The sequence below is a fragment of the Zootoca vivipara genome, chromosome 8 (genome assembly GCF_965207765.1).
Source record: "Zootoca vivipara chromosome 8, rZooViv2.hap1.1, whole genome shotgun sequence".
Lineage (NCBI taxonomy): Eukaryota > Metazoa > Chordata > Lepidosauria > Squamata > Lacertidae > Zootoca > Zootoca vivipara.
This window is the reverse complement of record NC_142591.1, coordinates 63,084,480-63,106,323: the sequence shown is the minus strand read 5'-3', so window position 1 is coordinate 63,106,323 and position 21,844 is coordinate 63,084,480. Positions and strand designations below refer to the sequence as shown.

Genomic DNA, 21,844 nt, shown 5'->3' with positions numbered 1-21,844 from the left:
GGAAAAAACTTATGTAGGTCAACGTATATCCTCAACATGACTAATCAAAGTCAATGCATTAAAACAAACACACACACATACAAAAACTTGTGAACTCTACCTCGACACCAAACATGGAAAAATCACACTCTTGCACCTAGAAGAATTAGCACCACCAGTGGCCAGTATTCACATATAGATTACAATGCTCAATCATTTAAAAGTTTACACTGAGGTTACAAGGAGCTCAGAGCTTTTGCCATCAAGTGGGTGACAGAGTGGTTAAAGGATGTTAAGTGGTAGCTAATTTGTCAAATTATCTTGAGCATTGAAACCAAAGGCTCATCCACACACTTCCACTTTCTTGCTGCTTTCCCCTGGGAAAACCTGCTCTTTACCACTGAATCAGAGCAAACGTCAGTCAGTCGGGTTTTCCATGGAAAATAACAGGTTTTCCTGGAGAAGCAAGCAGAAAACCTCTTGGACCCATGCTTTCTAGGCAAGAGAAGTGTGAATGAGCCCCAATACAGGAATAATCTTGTAGGGTGTTAAAAAAGAACATTGATGTTCCATGTATGCGTACTAATTAGCCATTGGAGAGTGCCTGTCTCCTAGTAATCACAAGTGAGCCCTCCAACAGAATGTGCGTTGCATCGTCCCTTCTAAAAGGATCGTTCCTGTTCAGGGTTCCGCCTATTTCCTACAAACACTGTCATTCTCTTCCATTTTCCTTTTCCAATTATCACTCTTTTCTTGTTTTCTTCTCCCCCCCCCTCCATCCCTTTTGCATTGTGTTTATCAAGTCTGCAAACCCGTGGGTAGCGACTGTGTTGCTTTTCATCTCTCAACAGTACAAAGGAAATTTTAGGTACTCTATATAATAATTATGATGTTGCAGCCATCATTATATAGACAGCTGTGTGTGGAGATATTGCACAAACATACCATTTGTATCTCCACACAAAGATGCACTGCACACACGCTCATTGACATCTGTATCAGCAAGGACCAGACCACCCAGTGTCAGAGCTGGAGAACCATTTTTGCACCAAGGCATTTACCCCCATAGGAATGAGAGGTAAATATCTCATATATGAGGGGAAATACATGGGGCACTTGGGGAAGGCTTGTGCTGGTGAGGTTTTCCCGATGGTGCCACATGTTCCTGCAATTCAGCTTGTGGCTGCCCAGAGCAGGGTCTTTAGTGTAGTGGCACCTGCTACCTGGAACATACTTCCCCCGGAATAACATATCCAACATACAATAATTAAAACTGTACATTTAAAAATAATAATAAGTATTAAGTGGTTTTGTTAATTACATGTTTATGCTATTACATTGTTTCTAAATTATTATGTGCTGTGCAATTTTTATTTTCGTACCATCATATTGGCATCTTTTATATTAAGCAGTTGATACAATCTTTTTAATAAACAGAACAAAAGCTCCCCCCACCCCAGGACTGTAGTGATCATAAAAACTCCAAAACACTGCTACACACCCCTTTATAACGTTGATCATTATAACTTCCGAGGGTTAACGAAGGGTTAGCCCTGACTCTGGGCCAGACTGTTTTTGAGGCGCGCCAGCCTGCTCTCCCCCCAGATTACTTTTTGCCTACTTCAATTTTCAAAAACAGATGTCTGGCAGATATAATAGAAATTATTCAAAATGCAAAAAAAGAAGTGAAATCTTATTAGCTAGGACACGACCCAAGCTGATCTGTATGAACCCCCCATGCAGCCTGTGCCCTGGGCGACTGCCTAACGATAGCACCGGCCCTGCCCGGGACCCTCTTCTGGCGCCGGCGAAGTGCCTCTGAGCATGTGCTGAGGGCCGTTTTTTCTTACAACGCCGCCCACGTATTTGGGGAAGGTTTCTCCATGTCTTTGGACAAGAAATCAAGTTCTGTTTGGAGGCGGTGGGGTGCAAAGAGGAAAAAACTGTTCGCAGTAGAGATTGAGTTGCATGCTCCGATTTTATTTCTGTCCTCAACCTGCCCCGTTTCAGAGCTAAAGTCAGGTCTGACACCTCCTCCATCGGGCTGGGTTGACATTGACGGGAGGGAGAGGCGGACCCGTCCCCGCCCGAACGAGGGGGGGGCGTCCCTCGGAAACGGAGAACCCGCCCGCCATTAGAGGAGGAGAAGGCGGAGGCGGAGGCTACACGTTCAGTAAAGGTACCGAGGCGCTGGTCGGTGTTTGGCGGGATCCGCGTAGGAGGCGGGGAGGGGACAGAACGGAGGGAGAATTGACGGGCGCGGCGCAGCCGGCCCCTCCCACACTCGAGCGCACGCGCCTAGCCAGCCCCCAGTTAACGGCCGACCTAGCAGGAATTCGCCCGCCCGCCCGCCCGCCAGGCTGGCGAAGGCCGGGGCTTGCTCAAGGGACGCTTTTGCCCGGCTCGATTTCCTTGCCTCCCATTGGCCACCGCGGAAGGGCACGGCTTCGCGATTGGCTCGGCCCCGCTGCCAATATTTGTTGGTTTCGAAGTCCACGCGTCCTTTTGTCTTCGGAGGGAGGGCGTTGAAATGCGCCGCGGTGGCCATATTGCTTTAGGGTGGTGAGGTAGCGGGGTGGGGAGGTTAGAGTGGAGAGGAAGAAATCTCAGCTGAGGAGGAAGAGCGGCTAGCTGTAAGCCAGGTGTTATGTACTGAGTCCGAGTATATTTCACCAGGGAAACAAAAAGGGGAAGGATGAGGGGATGTGTGTTGTTAACCTTGCCCTTCAGCATCATTTGTCAGGGTGCGCTTGTTCCCCCCCCCCGTTTAAAGTCATTACAGGTCCAGTTAGCTGCTTCTTGGACACGTAGCGCAGGTCTCGTTTTGTCAGACCCCGTGGCCCATCATGGACCTGCTTAAATCACCCCTGCTTAGTTGCAGGCTTGCCTTTGACACCAACCAAGATTGTGGAGAGGGGAGGAAATGGGGACTGTATTTGGAGTGGAGGCTCTGGACGATAACCCTTGACCTAGAACCAGTGCTTCCTCGCCCCTAAAATGTTTAGGGGTACTCTCATTTTCCTATTCATATTGAAATATTGCCCCTCAATGAGGTCAAACTTAGATTCGCAAAATGTTTATGCGTCCCTCTGTGTCCCCCCCCCCTGAAAAAAAGCACTGCCTGGAATCAGTTGGATCCCCCCCAGCCATGCTCATGTCTGACCATGCAGTCGACCTTCTCTAGACCTGCCAAGTCTTTTGGCATAGTTAGTGCTCATCTACCTCTCACAATTTGAGGGAATGCTAAAAAACAACAACAATACAGCTGAGCTGGAATGGGCTAATCTCTTCTGACTTGCCGCAGGGATGCACAGAGGTTCCACATACCTGCAGAAGATGCACATTGTCCACCCCACCTGATGGATCCCTGGAACCTAAGGGTGCTTTGCACTTATGTCCTGCCAAAAACTAGTTAGTGGTGTATAAAAGAGAAAGGCCAAGTTCCTCTCGGTGAATGACACTGACTAACCTTGTTTGCTTTGTGTGTGTGTTTGGCAGCTTTTTCTCACTGCAGGGAAATTATTAGATTTCCTGAGGCTAAAAGGCTTCTTTCAGCCACAAGATTGTCATGGACCAAACTGGTCAGATATCAGTGGTGAACCACAAGAAATAAACTATATTCTAGTGACTAGTGTGCAGTATCATAGTCCATAAAAGGTGCCACTTTTTTTGTAACCTATCAACACGATGTCTCACAAAGTGGCACATTCACACGTCTCACCCACAACACTCAGTCCTCTGCCATCTCCGTTGTGTAGGTACACAGGAAGCTGTTTTCCTACCAAGTCAGACCATTGATCCATGTAGCTCAGTATTGCCAACACTGACTGGCAATGACTGCAGGGTTGTTATTTTTTAGACAGGAGTCCTTCCTAGCAATACCTGGAGATGCCATGAGTTGAATATGGAACCCTTTGCATGCAAAACGTGTTCTACCACTGAGCCTTGCCCTATGGCCTTTCTTGCTCATCCCCTGGTACTGGCGGGTGCTGCTGCTGTCAGTCCGCATGGTGTTGGCTTGGCAAAACCTCCACACTCCTATTGTTGGGTGGTAGCCCTTGATGTTGCTCCTGGGCCAAGCTGGTGGTTAGGTTGGTGGGCTGGGCAATGCATGGCTAAGGATGGAGCAGTGTGCAAATTGGTTGCTAGAAGCAAAGTTCTAATCATGTGTGATAAGTAGTGCCATACCCATTCCTTAAGACATTTGTCCATGCACCTGGAAATGAATTTTTCATTGGATTTAAGCTAAATTTTAATATTGTGCTGGTAGCTGGTCTGGCCATTAGAAAAACATGCAAACTTGTTAAAAAAGAAGCCAGCCTGCTGGTAGTCCTAGAACAGGGGTGTCAAACTCAAATTCATCGGGGGCCGCATCAGCAGTTTGGTCACCCTCAAAGGGCCGGTTGTATCTGTAGGACTATGTGTCCACTCTTTATTATCATAAATTATTGTCACTGCATTCAATTATTACTGTTTTTTTTGTAATAATGTAAGTAATAACTAGCTCTGAAAGCAGAAACATAGTCAGAATAATGGCAAGTAGATATTCAAATGTACAATTATTGTACAATTTATTGAAAATGATTTTTGGTAATTGCACTGGGTGGTGGAGGCTTGCTAGGGTTTCATGCAGGACCTTTGCAGAGCTACTAGTACCTGGAGATGCTGGGGTCCTTCTGCATGCAGGACAGATGTTCTGCCAGTGAGCCACCACCCTTCACCAAAGGGACTGGCTGAGGTTGACTCACTGGAGCTGCTCTCCTGGTTCCAGGAGAGGGGAGGGGTTGATTTTAGTTTGTAATTTTCTGTCTTTGTTTGTATTGTTTTATTGTATTAGTTTGTTTTCTGTATTGGTTTTAAATTTTATTTTAAGGGGAGGGGTCAATTTTAGTTTGTAATTTTCTGTCTTTGTATTGTTTCATTGTATTTTTTGATTTATATAGGTTTTAGGGAGGGATTTTTAGTTGGGTGTGGGAATCTGTTAAATTTTAGTGTATTTGTAATTTTTATTGTTTTTGGTTTTATTATTTTATTGTGTTTTTGTGTTTTTCTTTTGTTCTGTTCTTTGCTGTTTTTTACAGAGGTTTTATTTTGTTTTTAAGGGGAGGGGTCAGGGCTGCCCGGGAGGGGGTCCCAGCAAGCAAAATCGCTGGGGCAGATTCCACAGGGGGTGATGCACTGGGACAACCGATCTCAGTGGTCACGGGTAGGAGGAGGAGTTACGCTAAGACCAGACAATGTCATTACCGAGGAGGCAGACTTAGTCGTTGTCTGAGGACTATCCCTGCCTCCGGGTCTGGTCCTGACCGGACGGATATTGAAATCAGCAAGGGATACCCACATGACCTGAAGGTGCTGCTGTGCAATGCCAGGTTGATGATGAATAAGACCACTGCCATTTACGACCTGATTGTGGATGGAGGATTTGACCTGGCATGTGTGACAGAGACCTGGTTGGATGAAGCCGATGGGCCCGTTCTTGGCGCTGCTTGCCCACCAGGTTTCTCTTATGCACAGCAACCCAGGCCATCTGGGCGGGGAGGGGGGGGTTGCAGTGATTTTTAGGAAGTCATTAGTTTGCACCAGGCGTCCTATTGATAAGACTGAGTTTTCTGAGTGCATGTTCTGGAAGTTGGGCAATAGGGGCAGTACAGGATTCCTTTTGGTGTACCGACCTCCCCGCTGCACCAAGGATTCCCTGCCCGAGCTGCTTCAGGTCGTGTCGGATGTGCTCGTGGAGACACCTAGCTTGGTTGTCTTAGGGGATTTTAACATCCATGCCGACACGACCTTACAAGGAGCCGCTCGGGACTTCGTGGAAAGCATGGCCACCATGGGGCTGTCCCTGAATAAGTCTGGCCCAACTCATAGCCGCGGACATGCCTTGGACTTGGTGTTTACCTCTATGGATGTTGGTGATCTGACATTAAGTAAAAGCGAAACAAAAGAAGTGCCATGGTCAGATCACTTTCTGGTGCAACTGGACTTCTCCGCAACCCTTCCCCTCTGCAGGGAGGTGGGACCGATTCGGATGGTCCGCCCCCGCTACTTAATGGATCCAATTGGCTTCCAGAGAGTGGCAGGGGATGTTTTATCCCATGTCGATGGCCTTTCAGCTGATTCCCTGGTGGCCCGCTGGAATGCGGAGTTAACCAGCACTATTGACTGTCTGGCTCCGAAGCGCCCTCTCAGATTGCATGGAGCCCGGACAGCCCCGTGGTTTTCCCCGGCGCTGAGGGCGATGAAACAGTCGTTGAGATGGCTAGAGCGCCGGTGGCGGAAAACTCATTTTGAATCAGACCGGACACGGGCTAGAGCTCAACTTCGAGCCTACCAAGTGGCAATGGCGACGGCGAAGAGGACCTTCTTCGCCGTCTCCATCGCATCTGCAGAAAACAGCAGCAGGAGACTCTTTCAGGTGGTTCGCAATTTAGCGGAACCACCTGCTCCATCCGGGCCCAGTACGGGCCACATGATCTCCTGCAATGATTTTGCAAAGTTTTTTGCAGATAAAGTCGCTCAGATTCGGGAAGAGGTAGACTCCACCGTGGGAGCAGGGCCGGGGCGGGGGAGTGCTAGAGTCCTGTCTAGTCAAGTTTTGTGGGATCAATTTCAATCTGTTACCTCCGAGGATGTGGACAGGCTGCTTGGACGAGTGAAACCAACCACCTGTCTCCTTGATCCTTGCCCATCCTGGCTTATAAAAGCTAGCCGGGAAGGGCTGGGCGATGGGCTTCGCGGGTTGGTAAATGCTTCTCTCCATGAGGGAGCCTTCCCAGACCCGCTGAAAGAGGCGGTTATTAAACCGCTTCTTAAAAAACCATCTTTAGATCCGGCCAATATGGCCAACTATCGCCCAGTCTCAAATCTTCCATTCTTGGGCAAGGTGATTGAGCGAGTGGTTGCTGAACAACTCCAGGCACGCCTGGAAGAAGCGGACCATTTGGATCCCTTCCAGTCAGGATTCAGGCCTCATCATGGGACTGAAACTGCCTTGGTCGCACTGGTCGATGATCTCCGGCGGGCTAGGGACAAAGGTAAGAGCTGTTTCCTTGTTCTGCTGGATCTCTCAGCGGCTTTTGACACCATCGACCATAACATCCTTCTGGACCGTCTAGAGGGCTTGGGAGCTGGGGGCACTGTCATGCAGTGGTTCCGCTCCTTCCTCCTGGGCCGTGTTCAGAAAGTGGTGGTGGGGGATGAGTGTTCAGACTCCTGGGCTCTCACTTGTGGGGTGCCTCAGGGTTCTGTCCTCTCCCCCATGCTTTTTAACATCTATATGCAGCCGCTGGGAGAGATCATCAGGGGGTTTGGGCTGGGTGTCCATCAGTATGCTGATGATACCCAGCTCTACCTCTCTTTTAAATCAGAACCAGTGAAGGCGGTGAAGGTCCTGTGTGAGTGCTTGGAGGCGGTTGGAGGATGGATGGCGGCTAACAGATTGAGATTGAATCCTGACAAGACAGAAGTACTGTTTGTGGGGGACAGGAGGCGGGCGGGTGTGGAGGACTCCCTGGTCCTGAATGGGGTAACTGTGCCCCTGAAAGACCAGGTGTGCAGCCTGGGAGTCATTTTAGACTCACAGCTGTCCATGGAGGCACAGGTCAACTCTGTGTCCAAGGCAGCTGTTTATCAGCTCCATCTGGTACGCAGGCTGCCCACTGACTGTCTCTCCAGAGTGGTGCATGCTCTAGTTATCTCTCGCTTGGACTACTGCAATGCGCTCTACGTGGGGCTACCTTTGAAGGTGACCCGGAAACTACAACTAATCCAGAATGCGGCAGCTAGACTGGTGACTGGGAGCGGCCGCCAAGACCACATAACACCGGTCCTGAAAGACCTACATAGGCTCCCAGTACGTTTCCGAGCACAATTCAAAGTGTTGGTGCTTACCTTTAAAGCCCTGAACGGCCTCGGTCCGGTATACCTGAAGGAGCGTCTCCACCCCCATCGTTCTGCCCGGACACTGAGGTCCAGCTCCGAGGGCCTTCTGGCAGTTCCCTCACTACGAGAAGCCAAGTTACAGGGAACCAGGCAGAGGGCCTTCTCGGTAGTGGCACCCACCCTGTGGAATGCCCTCCCACTAGAGGTCAAAGAGAACAACAATTACCAGACCTTTAGAAGGCATCTCAAGGCAGCCCTGTTTAGGGAAGCTTTTAATGTTTGATGGATTTCTGTATTTTAATGTTTGATGGATTTCTGTATTTTAGAATTCCTGTTTTGTTGGAAGCCACCCAGAGTGGCTGGGGGAACCCGGCCAGATGGGCGGGGTATAAATAATAAATTGTTGTTGTTGTTGTTGTTGTTGTTATTATTATTATGGGCCAGAAGTATAAAGCAGCATCCTATGTTTCTGAGGAGAGGGAGAGGGAGAGGGAGAGAGAGAGGGAGAGGGAGAGGGAGGGGAGGGGAAGGAGGAAGGAAGGAAGAAAAGAGGGAGTGGGAGGGAGAGAGGAAGGAAGGAAAGAGGGGAGAGAAAGAAGAGTAGGAAATAAGGAAGGGAATAAAGAAGGAAAGAAAAAGAAAGAGGGAGAGAAGACGGAAAGGGAGAAAGAAGAAAGGAAGTAGAGGGAAAGAAATAATAAGAATGAGGGAGAGGAAGAAAGATGGGAAGGAAGTAAAGAAGAAAGATAGAAAGAAAGAGGGAGCAGGAGGGAGAGAGGAAGGAAAGAGGTGAGAGAAAGAAGAGTAGGAAAGAAGGAATAAAGAAGGAAAGAAAAAGAAAGAGGGAGAGAAGACAGAGATAAAGAAGGAAGGAGAGGGAAAGAAAGAATAAGAACACGAGAGAGGAAGAAAGAAAGGGAAGGGGGGTCGCCGCCTTGATTCAGCGCCAGAAAAGAGCGCGAAGGGACCCAGAGGCAAAAAGCATTTCCCGTGCAGCGTGAGGCAGCGGGTGTCCGTTTTAGGAGAAGTGCGTAAAGCCTCAGAGTTGCACGTTCGTGAGGCTGAGCCGCTGCTGAGCTCACGTTCAGGAGGAGGAGGAGGTGAGGCAAGAGGAGGAGGAGGCAGCGGCTTGCCGGGTCGGTGCCCGGCAGCGCCGTGTGGAGAGTCCCGAGCCTCTGGGACGCAGCAGTGCTCTGTAGCACTTTGAATCCTCCTCCTCCTCCACGCGGCGCTGCTGGGTGCTTTTGTCTGTGCTGCAGTAGCAGCCGTTTCCAGGCGCCGAGCCGTGGCAGGAGGAGGAGGATTCAAAGTGCTACAGAGCACTGCTGCGTCCCAGAGGCTCGGGACTCTCCGTGCGGCGCTGCCGGGCGCTGACCCGGCAAGCTGCCTCCTCCTTCTCCTGCTGTGGCTTGGGGCGCTCCACGCAGCGCTGCTCCGGCCGCCTTTCTACCCCCCCCGGCCCCAGCTGTTTGTCGGCGCTTTGTCAGCGCGGCGCTTCAGCAGCAAGGTCCTGCTGCTGGGTCCCGCTGGCTGGGGCACTCGGCGGGCCACATGACGAGGTCTGGCGGGCCGGATTTGGCCCCTGGGCCTTGTGTTTGACACCCGTGTCCTAGAAGATGCTGCTCCCGCTCTGTGCAAATTGTGAATGTTCATCTGGAAGTCAATGAAAATAAGAATTTAAAACCAAAGTAGAATAAGAAGGCTTAACTTTATTACTCAGGATGGAAAGATAAAAAAGATTGTGTAGTGTGATCCTAAGTAGGTTTACGTTCCATTGATTTCAGTGAAACTTACTGAATCGAACAAACCTCAGTATACTGTAAATAAGACTGCAGGCAGCTGTAGTGTTTTTTTTTATATTAAAAAAAACAACAACAGAGAATAAAGTCAAATATTAAAATGCCTAAGCTGGTTTTGTTAACGTTACTTAAAACATAGGTCATAGGAAGCTGCCTTATACTGAGTCTCTCCATTGGTCCATCAAGTTGAGTGGTTTCTACACTGATTGGCCGTGGCTCTCCAAGATATCAGATGTGACATTCCCAGCCTTAACTGGAGATGTCGGGGATTGAACATGGGACTTTATGCATGCAAAGTAGATGCTCTACTGCTGAACTATAGTTTTACCCTGGGTTAAGGGCTGAGCATGATAGTGGAAATGAAATTTTATGTTAAGGCAGCAATTTCTAAGAGGAGCCTTTATCTACTTCTTTTCAGGTATGGGCATAAGCATACCACTCTGCATCTGCCCCGATTTGTTTGTTTTACCTAGTTTGACCACACAAAGCATTTAGCTCGGCAGTATTATTATTGGCCAAGTTTATTTGCTCTTGTGCTCATTCTGTATGATCTGCCTACGTGGAGCTCTCTGAGATTAACATTGTACAGAAAACTCAGGTCAGTATCTTCAAATATAAAAACAGTTAAAAGTGAAGAGTAAGGCAATACAGTCCATCTCTTGTTCAGTGGCAAAATATAATCTTTTGAGATTTTTTTTTTACTTTGACATATTAAGGAGAATGTGTGGTACTAAAAGCACTTTGAGTGAATTTTTAGGGGTGGATATTTTTCAGAATCTGAATGAATGCCCATTCAAATTGAACATACTATACAAATCTTTGTTAAGAGTATCAAGCTGCACTGTTTTGAAATGTCTTTGTAGCTGTGGAAGTAAAATATGTTGTGTTAGCTGGATTCCATGTAGTGCTGTAGAGAATGTCATTGGAACTGATTACCATAGATTATGATAAATTTGTGTCTATTCATTTCTGGGTTGTATGATGGAAATGCCCCAGGAGTCCGATCATGGATTCAGTTACCAAACATTTCGTGTAGTGTTTTGGCTGTTCCTCGTTTCTCTTTACAAAGCCGATGATCTTGGCAAATTGTAAATAGAAACCTGAGCTGAAGCAATTTTTCAGCACATTAGCAGAAAATTTAGTGCTTATGAAGATGTGATAGTGAAAGCATTAGCTTCGACAAGGAATGGGGATGGTATGAAGTTTTAGAAGTTCTGCACGAACCTTTGCTATTTCATTTCAGCTCCAAGTATTAACATTTGCCATTTTGTTCCTGGGTATCCCAAGGAAAATATGCCAAGCTGTGTGTGAGGTGGACCGGGAGGAGGCAATCATTAACTTTTACTGTTCTAGCTGCATCAGGATTTGAATACAGTACCTTTGTGCAATTTGTAGTAGACTACTGTATTTCAACCAGGGATCTTGGGTATGGTGATTGGTATAGGTGTTTGTTTGAGTCTAGATTTTATAAACAAGGAATGACACAATAACATTCATTGAACCAACTAGCCCTTAAAATAATGTTAGTGAAATCTTTGGTGTTCAGAAGAAAAGAAGCCACATCTCTGTTCTTCATCTTGCTGTCTAGAATTATCTAGACTAGAGGAGTAGGAAGAAGAAACATTGATACAAACCAGGCCTTGCTTGAAGGAAAGCATTCTGTGAGGTCCCAGAAAAAAAGAGAGCAAACATCTAATAAATGCAAAACATTTCTTCACTATCATCTTGCCTCACTGGGGTCTTGCAGGATAAATGGAGAAGACAAAACAATACAAATTACACCCTAGAATGACAACATAGAATTGTCGCTGATCTAAATGTTGTCTTTCAGGACCAAACAACGCACTACATAGAAACACATGTAATGGTATGGAGGTTTTTTGGCCTAGAAGTTGCTTTGAGACGAGTGTCAACCTAAGAAGAGTCTTATTGAATCAGCCAAAGGCCTATCTAGCCCAGCTTCCTATTTCCTACAGTAGACAACCAGATACCTATGGAAAACCCACAAGCAGGACATGAGCACAGTAGTGATTATAAGCAGGGCAGTGAGGGCCTGTACTTAATTATTTCCACACCCAAAAGTGTCTTACTAAACAGCTCCCCCCTAACAACCTGGTATTCTCAGCAGGTGTTTGAAAACTTCAAGAATGGAGGGCTTTTGGGGTGGGGAAAGGGTTAATCACTCCCTGTGTTTCAGTCTCCAGTGCTTCCCTCGTGAAATGGCTTTTACAGCAAAATAAGAGCAATAGCTATTAGGCGATCATCACACACGTTTTCAGGCAGTATGTAGTTTGGCTGTCATACATAAAATTAAAATGCTGTGTTTCTACATCACTCTGGAGTGCAAACCAGTTTGTCTGTAGTTAGGTTTGGCAGATCACAGTTTTAGTAACAAAACACTCTTGAGCTGTTGTGCCTGGAGTAAAGGATGTGTGTTGTTTTCTATAGGATTGTGATGTTTTGGAATAAGAGATAATCCTTCAAAATAAGGCACATCTGGCAGCCCAGTCTGTCGTCTGCAGCAAATCTATCAGCCTTGACTTGGAGAGCTGCCATGAGACTGTTGTGAACTGAAAAAGCATTCTGTGTACAGCTGTATTGGCACACCTGAGCTTCCACACACACCCACCCCTTCACATCAGAATGATTTTCCCCAAACACAGCAGTGTGCAGGTTTCCACTAATTGACTCACAAGTGGCAACTGCCTTTTCTTGTGACTCCCCCAACATGCACACCTGGTGCAAAGGTGCCCTCTACTAAGTTCTCCGTGATCCGTTCTGAAGTTGATGGAAGGAGTTCTTTCTGCCATCTGCAAAAGCCCAACAATATAAGTACCCCCTGCTCTAATTCCCTCTGAATTCTAATCAGTTTATAGAACAGTCAGGAATGGGTCAGGAATGTCAGTTTCAGACTCCTGTATTGATTAGGAAGGAGAAAGTATTATAAATTTCCCAGGCTCCAAATAGCTAAATGGCTTACTGTTTGGGATTTTCCACTCTACGTCTTTTTATAATGCACATGTATCTTGGTTTACGATTAAGTTGTCCTGGTCAAAGAGTGCATTTTTTTTAAAAGCAGAGATTGGATGGCCATCTGTCATGTGTGATCTAGTTAAGATTCCTGCATTGCTGGTAGTTTGACTAGATGACCCTTGTGGTCCCTTCCAACTCTACAATTCTATGATTATGTGTTTCACTTTACTGCACCAGAAAATATATGAGAGCATGGGAACACTAGGAACAGGTTTACTTACATGCAATAAAATCACATAGCATTCCTTGAAGGGTATTAACTTATTAGATCAAGTGCTGGCAGCATAAGATCAGTGCGTCCAACAATGTCCCCACCTGAGCATCCGTGATGGGGCTCCACACCTGTAGAATACTACTCATCTGTCATGGATGCTTTAGCTGTGATTCTTGACAGCCATATGTCAAGAATGCTTTGATTGTGTTTCCTGCTTGGCAGGGGGTTGGACTGGATGGCCCTTGTGGTCTCTTCCAACTCTATGATTCTATGATTCCTGCGTTGCAGGAGGTTGGGCAAGCCGACCCTCAGGGTCCCTTCCAACTCTATAATTCTTTGATTCTACACATGGTCCCATTAATTCATGCCTTCAAATGGGCTTGGGGACTTAGGCAGATAATGGTGCTATGGCTTTTTAAAGTGTTTTATTAAACTATTTTAATGTTATGTTGGTCTGCTATTGGTGTTGATATTTTATTGTGGGATTTCAGTGTTGTACAGTGTTTTGATTCTGATATAGGAAGCTGCCTTGAGAAGGAAACAAGCTCATCTTGCAGGGTGGCCATTTGGGTACACAAGTGTGAAAACTGTTCTGGTGCAAAAGCCTCAAGAGGTCAGATGAGGCCTTCTGATTTAAATGGCAATCCATTACAATGCTCTGCTGTGCTCATGGCAACGCCTACTAAACCACTCTTCTGCAGTTTACTGAACAGGACGTCATATGAAACATTGGGAAAAGTTTTATTGAAGTTAACTTCTCAATCCATAAGGAAATCCCACACAAGTGGAAACAGATAACCACTTACCATGTGCTTAAAACATGCCACATGCTGTTTTTAGAAAGCTGCATGGGGGAAGGACTAACATGGTGGGTAGTCAGGAAGTCGGGCTTGTATAGGAAGCTGTCCCCATAACTCAAGCATTGTCTAAAGTGGCAAAGTCTTCTTTCCTCGATGTCTTCCACCTCCTCCTGCGTATGTAGACCATGCACAGGGCAGGTGCAAAGTCACCATGAGTGACAGGGAAAGGGCTGTAGCTCATTGGCGGAGCATCTGCTTTGCAAACAGAAGGTTCTGGGTTCAATGCCCATTTCCAGGTACGGCTGGGAATGCCTCTTGTCTGAAATCCTAGAGACTACTGAGCCAATGCTCATTAATTCAGTAGGAAGCAGCTTCCTATGTCTTTCCATATAGTTAGAACTGTCACAGGAGGCTTTTAAAAATAACAATTACCTGGTAGTATGCCAATAGTGGTCAAAGAATGAACTGGATTGTTTTGGGCAGCTTTTAATAATAATAATAATAATAATAATAATAATAATAATAATAATGCAAAGTTTTGTTAACATTCCACAGCTTTGGTTAACAAACCATAAATTTCAACATAACCCACGCACCTTCCTCTTTTGACTCATCCCCCAAAAGAAATGAAACCAAGAAAAGGAACACTGAATATTGTGTGTGTGATTATATAATTTTAAAGCTGTGTTTGTTATTCATATGTAATTTTCCAGTGTGAAATGAATGCCATGTGAAGAAAAAGACAAAGGGATTGTGTGTGTGTGTGTTTGTAGAAAAGTTATGCTGTTCCCAGTGTGTAGTATACAAAGAATCACCACTCAAGAGAGCTACAAAAAGTTATCCTCTCTCCATTAAATAACTTGAATGATTACACACTTTCTTTTTGATGTTTTAAACATGCTGCTATGTGTGCACCTTGGCAGCCTTGATGGCCCTGAGACTGGAACCCTGCAAAAATCATTATGATAACGGAACTGCTTTAGAAGCCTCAGATGATTTTGAAAACATGTGATCGATGACCTTTATCGCTACGGCTTTTATTTCAGTTATTTCCCCTCCTGCATCAAAGGAAATAAAATTCAAAAGGGGTGTGTGAGTGTTAAGGATAAAAGAGGGAATTAAACCGTTTCCATATCATGTTTGCTGCTGATCTCCTTAATCACTAGGGCAGAAGAAATAATTACCTCTAGTAGCATACACACACACACACACACACACACACACACATACACATGGAAGTGTGCTGTATTTTATATTGCCTAACAGTGGCAGATTCCTGAACTCTACCAGTTTAACTTTTAACAATACTCAACATGGCACAGTTTCTGTATTTGTGCCCAGACTGTTTACATAATATGATCATCCTGCTGGATCTCCTGTTGCCTGGTATTTTTTTCACCCAAGTTGACTCAATGTCCTCCATCCCGTAAAACCCTGAGGGGAGCAGAACTTGTGGAAGAGCTGATATCCCTCCTGCCCCCACAATAGAAATCTAAGTTGCAGTAAGAGAAAGGTTGTCCCAAGGTTAAGAGTTCCCACAGCATAGCGATCTTTGAAACTGTTTTGCTTAACATGCAGCCTTGCCCGGCAGAAGGAGGAAAAGGCATTGCTAACAAGTGGTGAATAATCGTTGCCTTTGTGACTGCTTGTAAGTTTCCCATTTGGTTGGCCAAGGTGGGAAGGAGGATGCCCGAAGAGGTAGACCTTTACTTTGATCTAGCAAGACCCTTTCCAGGCTGTTATGAAAGCCAAAGGAACTGCAGGGTGTCCACAGAGCCCGTCACTCTGATCCTAAACAATTGCAGTGACATGTCTGGCAGCAGTGCTGCCAGGCATGTTGTTCACAGATTTATACTGATGAAGCCTAAAGGTACATTCGTGTACAGCTCCTGTAAGTCAATGCAAAACAGCAAAAAGATCAATATGTTTATATTGGCAAATACTCTTGTCACCCATCCTAGTAACCCTTGCAGTTCTTTGCTCCAACACAGGAATTTGGGAGTGGATTGTTTAATGGCGAACAGTTGGGTAGACTGCTGTTTGCACATTTTTCTTACTTCTTTTGTACAGACAACAATTGGAAAACTAACCTTTTTTGTGAGGAGGGGGATTGAAATGGAATAGTCATAGAAGGAGCTTTTAATATTACTGAAGCCCCTTATAGCTGTCATTGCAATCCAGAATGCAAGTGTGGTAATGAAGTAATCCACAGTGAGCACATATGCAAGTCTTTGGATCAAGCCCTTCCTATTTCGATGTAGCAGATGTTGAAAACTCTAATATTGCTTTGCAAAGAGGAAACGACAGCTAAATAACATTTATGAATGCATCAACCATGCTTTTCCTGTTAATGGAAAAAGCATAATGTTTGTGTTGTTGGCGTGCAAGCTGTGTGTGTATATGTGATTGATATATAATTACACACAAAACACGCACACACACATTCTCCCTATTTATAACATTGTGGATGTTACCAAGAAAAAAATGTTCCTAAAATATTGTTTCTTCATTTTAGGCACATTGTTTCCTATTTTATTATTTATACACTAGAATCTTATTAATTAAACTGTCTGGAAAAGGTTAGCTTTATTTACACTCAGGATTATTTTGGAATGCACAGCATCCTGCATATGCTGTGCCTACTTCTCATAGCCAGTTGTATATGACTGTTTCTCCTCCTCCACAAAAAAGCAATGCTCTTTATGGTAGTCTAGTGTGAGGCTTATCTCTGATTTCCACATCATTGAATAATGGGGATTTTCTCTGATTCCCACAGGATAAATGGCATTCACACAGCATTCACATAATGCTCCACGACCACTGTCTATCTTTTATACGGAGTCGAGTAAGATGTCTTACACCAGGTCAGATTCTTTGTCCATCGTGACCTATATATAGTTTACTTGAACTGGCAGTGGCTCTCCAGGCTCTTGGGAAAACAAAGTCTTTCTCATCATTTGTTCCTTTAAAAAAAAAGAATACTGGAGACACTAAGAATTGAACTTAGGAACTTCTGTGCCCATGCTCTAGATCTAAGACATAGTAGTTCCCCAGCAATATGTTCAAATTGCAACATAATACGTCTCACATTTGCCATTGTTAAGCTCCCACAGGCAGTCTTTAAATATACAGAGCCAGAATACTCCACATGGACCACCAAACCCAACACTTTCCCTTGACAATGAAGTAAGAGCATAATAGTTGTGCCATGTGGTGTCAGGCTAAGACCCATCTAGTCTAGCACTTGTTTGTTTTGAAAAGTGTCTTTCCAGATGTTTCTGGGGGTTCCACAACCAGAACATATTAATGTTTTCCAACCCCTGCTGCCGCTGCTATTGTTATTCATTATATTTGTATACCGCTCTTCATCCGAAGATCACAGGGTGGTTCACAGCATAAAAATTCAAAATGAGAACAGAAAATTCACAATAAACCAAAACCCAACCAAATAACCCCCTCCCACAAACACATTTAGAAGGCCATAGATATTAATCAGCCAAAGACCTGGTTATAGAGAATCATGTTTGCCTGGTGCCTAAAGATATGTAATGAAGGTGCCAGGCGAGAGAGAGCATTTCACAAATTGGGAGGCACCACATTCTTGTGTTGCCACCCTCTGGACCTCTCGTGGAGGTGGCATACGAAGAAAGGCCTCCGATGATTACTGCTCTTCATTTCTAGCATCTGATAATCAGCAGGCCACTGCTTCTAAAAATGGATGGTACACTTAGTTAAAATGACCAGTAATCATGGTTAGATTCCCTTAAATAGGTCTAATTCTTTTTAAAGTATGCTAAGCTGTTGGCCACCATAATAACTTGGAATAATGAATGATCTGAGTATGAATTTCATACATTATTTTTTTCTATGCTGTTCTAGAGGTTAATTATACATAGATGATAGCTCAACCTTCTTTTGAAATGATCTGAAGAAAGAAACTCCATAGTTCACCAGGCAATTTATTCCCTTACTGACCTGCCATTGTGGTTAACTAAAATTGATCTTTCTGCAGAAGAGGGAACAATGGCTTGTTCTATTGCATGGGATAAGCTATTGTTCTCACCTTATTTCTGCATTAGCTGCTGGCCCATAGCCTAAAAACGTAGCTCATTTGGTTAGCGCAAATTCTTAATTCATTTTCTATATAATGAAGGACTGCCTTCAAGATTTCATTATCTTTATGATCAAAAAATATTTGGTTTTAATATTTAAGTATCTTCCACTATTGAGGAACCCAAATCTATTATAGAAGATCTAGTCTAATTTTCATGAAATTTTGTGTGCCAGATATTGCTATGTACACTGGAAGTTCCGTTGGACCTTATTATTCTTATTAATCATTTATATGGGACCATAAATGTGTAAAGCACAGTGCCATGTAGTTTATAGCTTTTATATTCATTTTTATTATATTATTCATTCACTATATACTGATATATATATATATATATATGAATGGGAATGTGTGATCCCTGAGATAGTGAGGAACAAGGTGATAAATTTCCTCAAAATGTAAAAATAAAGGGTACTTCATGAGTGGCAAGCTCAAATATATTCTCCTAGAGGCTGTGCATAAATTATATAACTTTTTGTAAAGTGAACCAAACTCCATTCTTCCACTTGCAATGCTGGGGGAAAAACAATCTGTTGTGCAAAATTAAGGGGTCTCGTCATTTCTGGACAGACTTGCATCACTCACACCTGATTGGACTTTAAGATTTCACCCAGACTGTCCCGGGCTATTGAAATGAGAATCCCAATAAGGTCAAAAATATATACTTGAAAAAGCACATACGGTAGGTCATGATTCAATGTATTCATGTCTAAGCTGGTTATAGAATTCACCATCTGACATATAGATCCTTTAAAATAACCAAAGGGATTCAACAATGAATTATGCCCTGCCACATGTTGAGGAAAGCACTTGGCTTTAAAGGAGTGCATTATGTTTCAGAGCATAATTCATGGGGAGTGAGTCAGAGATAGTGCAGTTTTCCTTTTGTACCTGCTGCAGATTCTGCTGCTACCACCATAGGCAAAATGGCGAGCAGGGGTGGGAGATAAATTACTTGGAAGGTTAAGCCTGGGCTGCGGGTCAGCTGTTACCACTGCTGCTATAGTGTTTAAATGACTGTGGTCCATGTACAGTGGTACCTTGTTTCTCAAACACCTTGATACTCAATTGCCTAGGTTCCCAAACACTGAAAACCTGGAAGTAAGTGTTCCGGTTTTCAAACGTTTTTCGGAAGCCAAACATCCAATTCGGTTGTCGGCTATTATTTCCGGGGTGCACCCATCAGAAGATGCGCCTTGGTTTCTGAACATTTCGGAAGTCAAACAGACTTCTGGAACGGATTAAGTTTGGCGCTTTTGTTTTTTGCTGTTTATTTTGTGTTTTTGTTTTTGAGGCTTTTTCGGTTAATTTGTTTTTGTGACTGTTTGGAATTCAGTTCAGCTACTGATTGATTGTGTTCAGTGCAGTAACGAAAAATAATTAATTTTAATTTTTATCATCTACAATACTGTCTTTTTTATTTTATAGTATAGTACATTGATTGTTGCTTTCATTTTATGGCTCAATGGTCTCGTTAGATAGTAAAATTCATGTTAAATTGCTGTTTTAGGGGTTGTTTTTAAAAGTCTGGAACAGATTAATCCATTTTACATTACTTTCTATGGGAAAGCGCACCTTGATTTTGGAATGGACTTGCGGAATGGATTACGTTTGAGAACCAAGGTACCATTGTAATGGATTATAAGGGGAACAGGCTTTCACAGCCATGTGACTTATCTCCAGTTAGGTTCTTCCAGGAGAAGCTTTTGTGGGGAGAAAGCATTGGCAGGCTAGAGTTAGTTATTTGTCATATTTATAGCCTGCCTTCCCTTCAGTGTGCGACTTGCTCAAGGTCACCCAACAAGCTTCTTGGCTAAGTAAGGATTTGATCCTGGGTTTCCCCAATTTTAGGCTGACATTAGTGGCCCTTGTGCTGATAACAGGACACTCAGGTTCAAGAAGAGCATGTGACGTTTTTTCCTATATAACCCCACATCAATGTAAGAAAATCACATGTCTTCATGGTAAGAGTGATCTCTGCCAGTCAGGGATCATGTAAGTGAGGGTGATAACAGCACACTGTACAGCTGCTGGTCAGATATGGCCATGTGACAACATCACCAAGTCTATTCAGAGGATAGTTATGTTCCCTGAACTGACATTGCCATCACTCTGAATGGGCAAGCCTTTTCATTCCCTATTCAGACCTTCAGGAAGCCTTTCATACCTGCATAAAGCTTTCACAAAAGATGTTCCTATTACTTTTTGACTCAGGCCTTCCAAAAGCTGCTTCTCAACTCTCATTTGCTGGAAAAGAAAAAGAAAGATAATTATTGTTTTGGTATCAATCACCATCTTTTTATTACTCTTTGGTAGTAGTACAGTGGGGAAAGGATTGAACTCATTTCTTGTTTACTTAAAAAAAACACCTCAGTGGTTTGCATCATTTTACAGAAACCATTTTAGTTTAATGAAAGGCTGACAGTTTTCTTTTCAAAGTATTTCATGAGGTGTAAAAAACTGATACAATGAAAATCATTCCTGAGCAGGATTCATAAATAATGAATATTTTTTCTTATTAATCCATATTTTAGTTTAACTTAGGATCATAGCAAGTTACTTCCTCAGGGAATGCAGGTTTTAGTTTTTGGTGTGGTTTTTTTTTACAAGGGAAGGTGAAGAGCTATGGTCCCCTGGGAATTAAATTGTGAAAACAATCTTGGTTTCGTACATGTTAATATAGATCTGTTATTCCCTTTCCACATCTATTGCAAGACATTTTAAATTGTGGCTGATCTTTTATGCAAATAGCTGTCTTATTAGACATTGTGGCTGTATGTGCTAATGTCTCTCTGGGTTTCTTGGGAGTTTGCTATCTAACCATCAAAGCAGTCGAAATGAATGATGATTACTGCACAGCTTTGAAGAACAAAGAAAAGTCACAGCAATTTTAGAGGTCTTGGTTACTGCAAAATCAGTGACAGCTTGAACCACACAGACATCCAGGAGGGTCTCTGTGGCTCATATTAACTAGGCCAAACTTTTGTTTTGTTTTTTGTTTTGTTATTTTAAAGAACAAAATGGATATTATTTTTTCGCTTCATAGTTTATTTTCCACTGCTGACATTTTGTTGCAAACGTTCCAAGGGTATTGAATTAGCAAAAAGCAAATAAAAACCCTATTTCTTCAAGCAAATAAAGTAAGCTGCGAACTGGATGTTGCACATAAAAGTTTGTGTATCATCAACTTTACTAGCCTCTGTTCCTGTTTTGTGTCATCTGGAATATGGCAGCATTGCAGATTCGACCGGGGGGGGGGGGAACACATAGGTCTCTGTGTGAGGTGAGGTGTAGTGTGGGTGGGTGAGGAGGTTATCCTTATTGCCTTCATTTTATTACACGGGTCACATCTACATTATGAACCTGTATCAGTTTCATACCACTTTAACTGTTATACAGGTAACTTCCCATAAAGAATCCAGGGAATTGTAATTTGGCGGGGATTCTAGCAGTTCTGTAGCCCCCGCCCTGACCGAACCACATTCCTAGGTTTTCCTGAGAAAAGGGGGAGGGAGAGACTGTTAAACCTGTTTTCATAGAACCGTAGGGTTGGATAATCTCGCCCAACTCCCTGCAATGTAGGACTCTTACGCCCAACGTGGGACTCTAACCCACAGCCTCTACAATTCTGTACAATTCTATCAACTGAACTATCTTCCAGTATCCTTTTAAGTCTGTAGTGTGCATTTGTCTTCTTCTTCTTCTTCTTCTTCTTCTTCTTCTTCTTCTTCTTCTTCTTCTTCTTCTTTTCTTCTGCGATCACTCATAGCCAAGTAAGATTGTCTTCCATAAACACGGTTTTAACAATGAATCCGTAAGTGACTGTGGAGGCCAATTCTGGATCCACATGTCCTTCCACAGTGGGGACATTGGTTTCCAGGAGGGAGTTGATCGTGGTGTGGATTTGCCAAGCGTGCCTTCCTCTTAGCACGTTTCTCCCTTGCGTCCTGAGATCGAGTTTCTTCAAAGCCCATGACACCTTTGGTAAAGGCTATTCTCCAACTGGAGCACTCGCAGGCCA

General features: G+C 44.0%; 1 protein-coding gene across 5 annotated transcripts in view; it reads left to right on the top strand.

Moving 5' to 3' along the window:
- The first annotated feature begins 2,073 nt into the window (after positions 1 to 2,073).
- The window catches only part of TRIQK (triple QxxK/R motif containing), a 53,123-nt gene continuing 33,352 nt past the window's right edge, over positions 2,074 to 21,844 (top strand). Inside the window, exons 1-2 of one of the 5 annotated variants that reach the window (XM_088675684.1) lie at positions 2,107 to 2,158; positions 10,081 to 10,260. The gene's annotated coding sequence lies outside the window, so the exon portion shown is untranslated. Of the gene's footprint in view, positions 2,159 to 2,291; positions 2,613 to 10,080; positions 10,261 to 21,844 lie in introns of those variants that run through there. The other 4 variants (XM_088675683.1, XM_035125475.3, XM_060277710.2 and 1 more) reach the window with 4 other exon arrangements.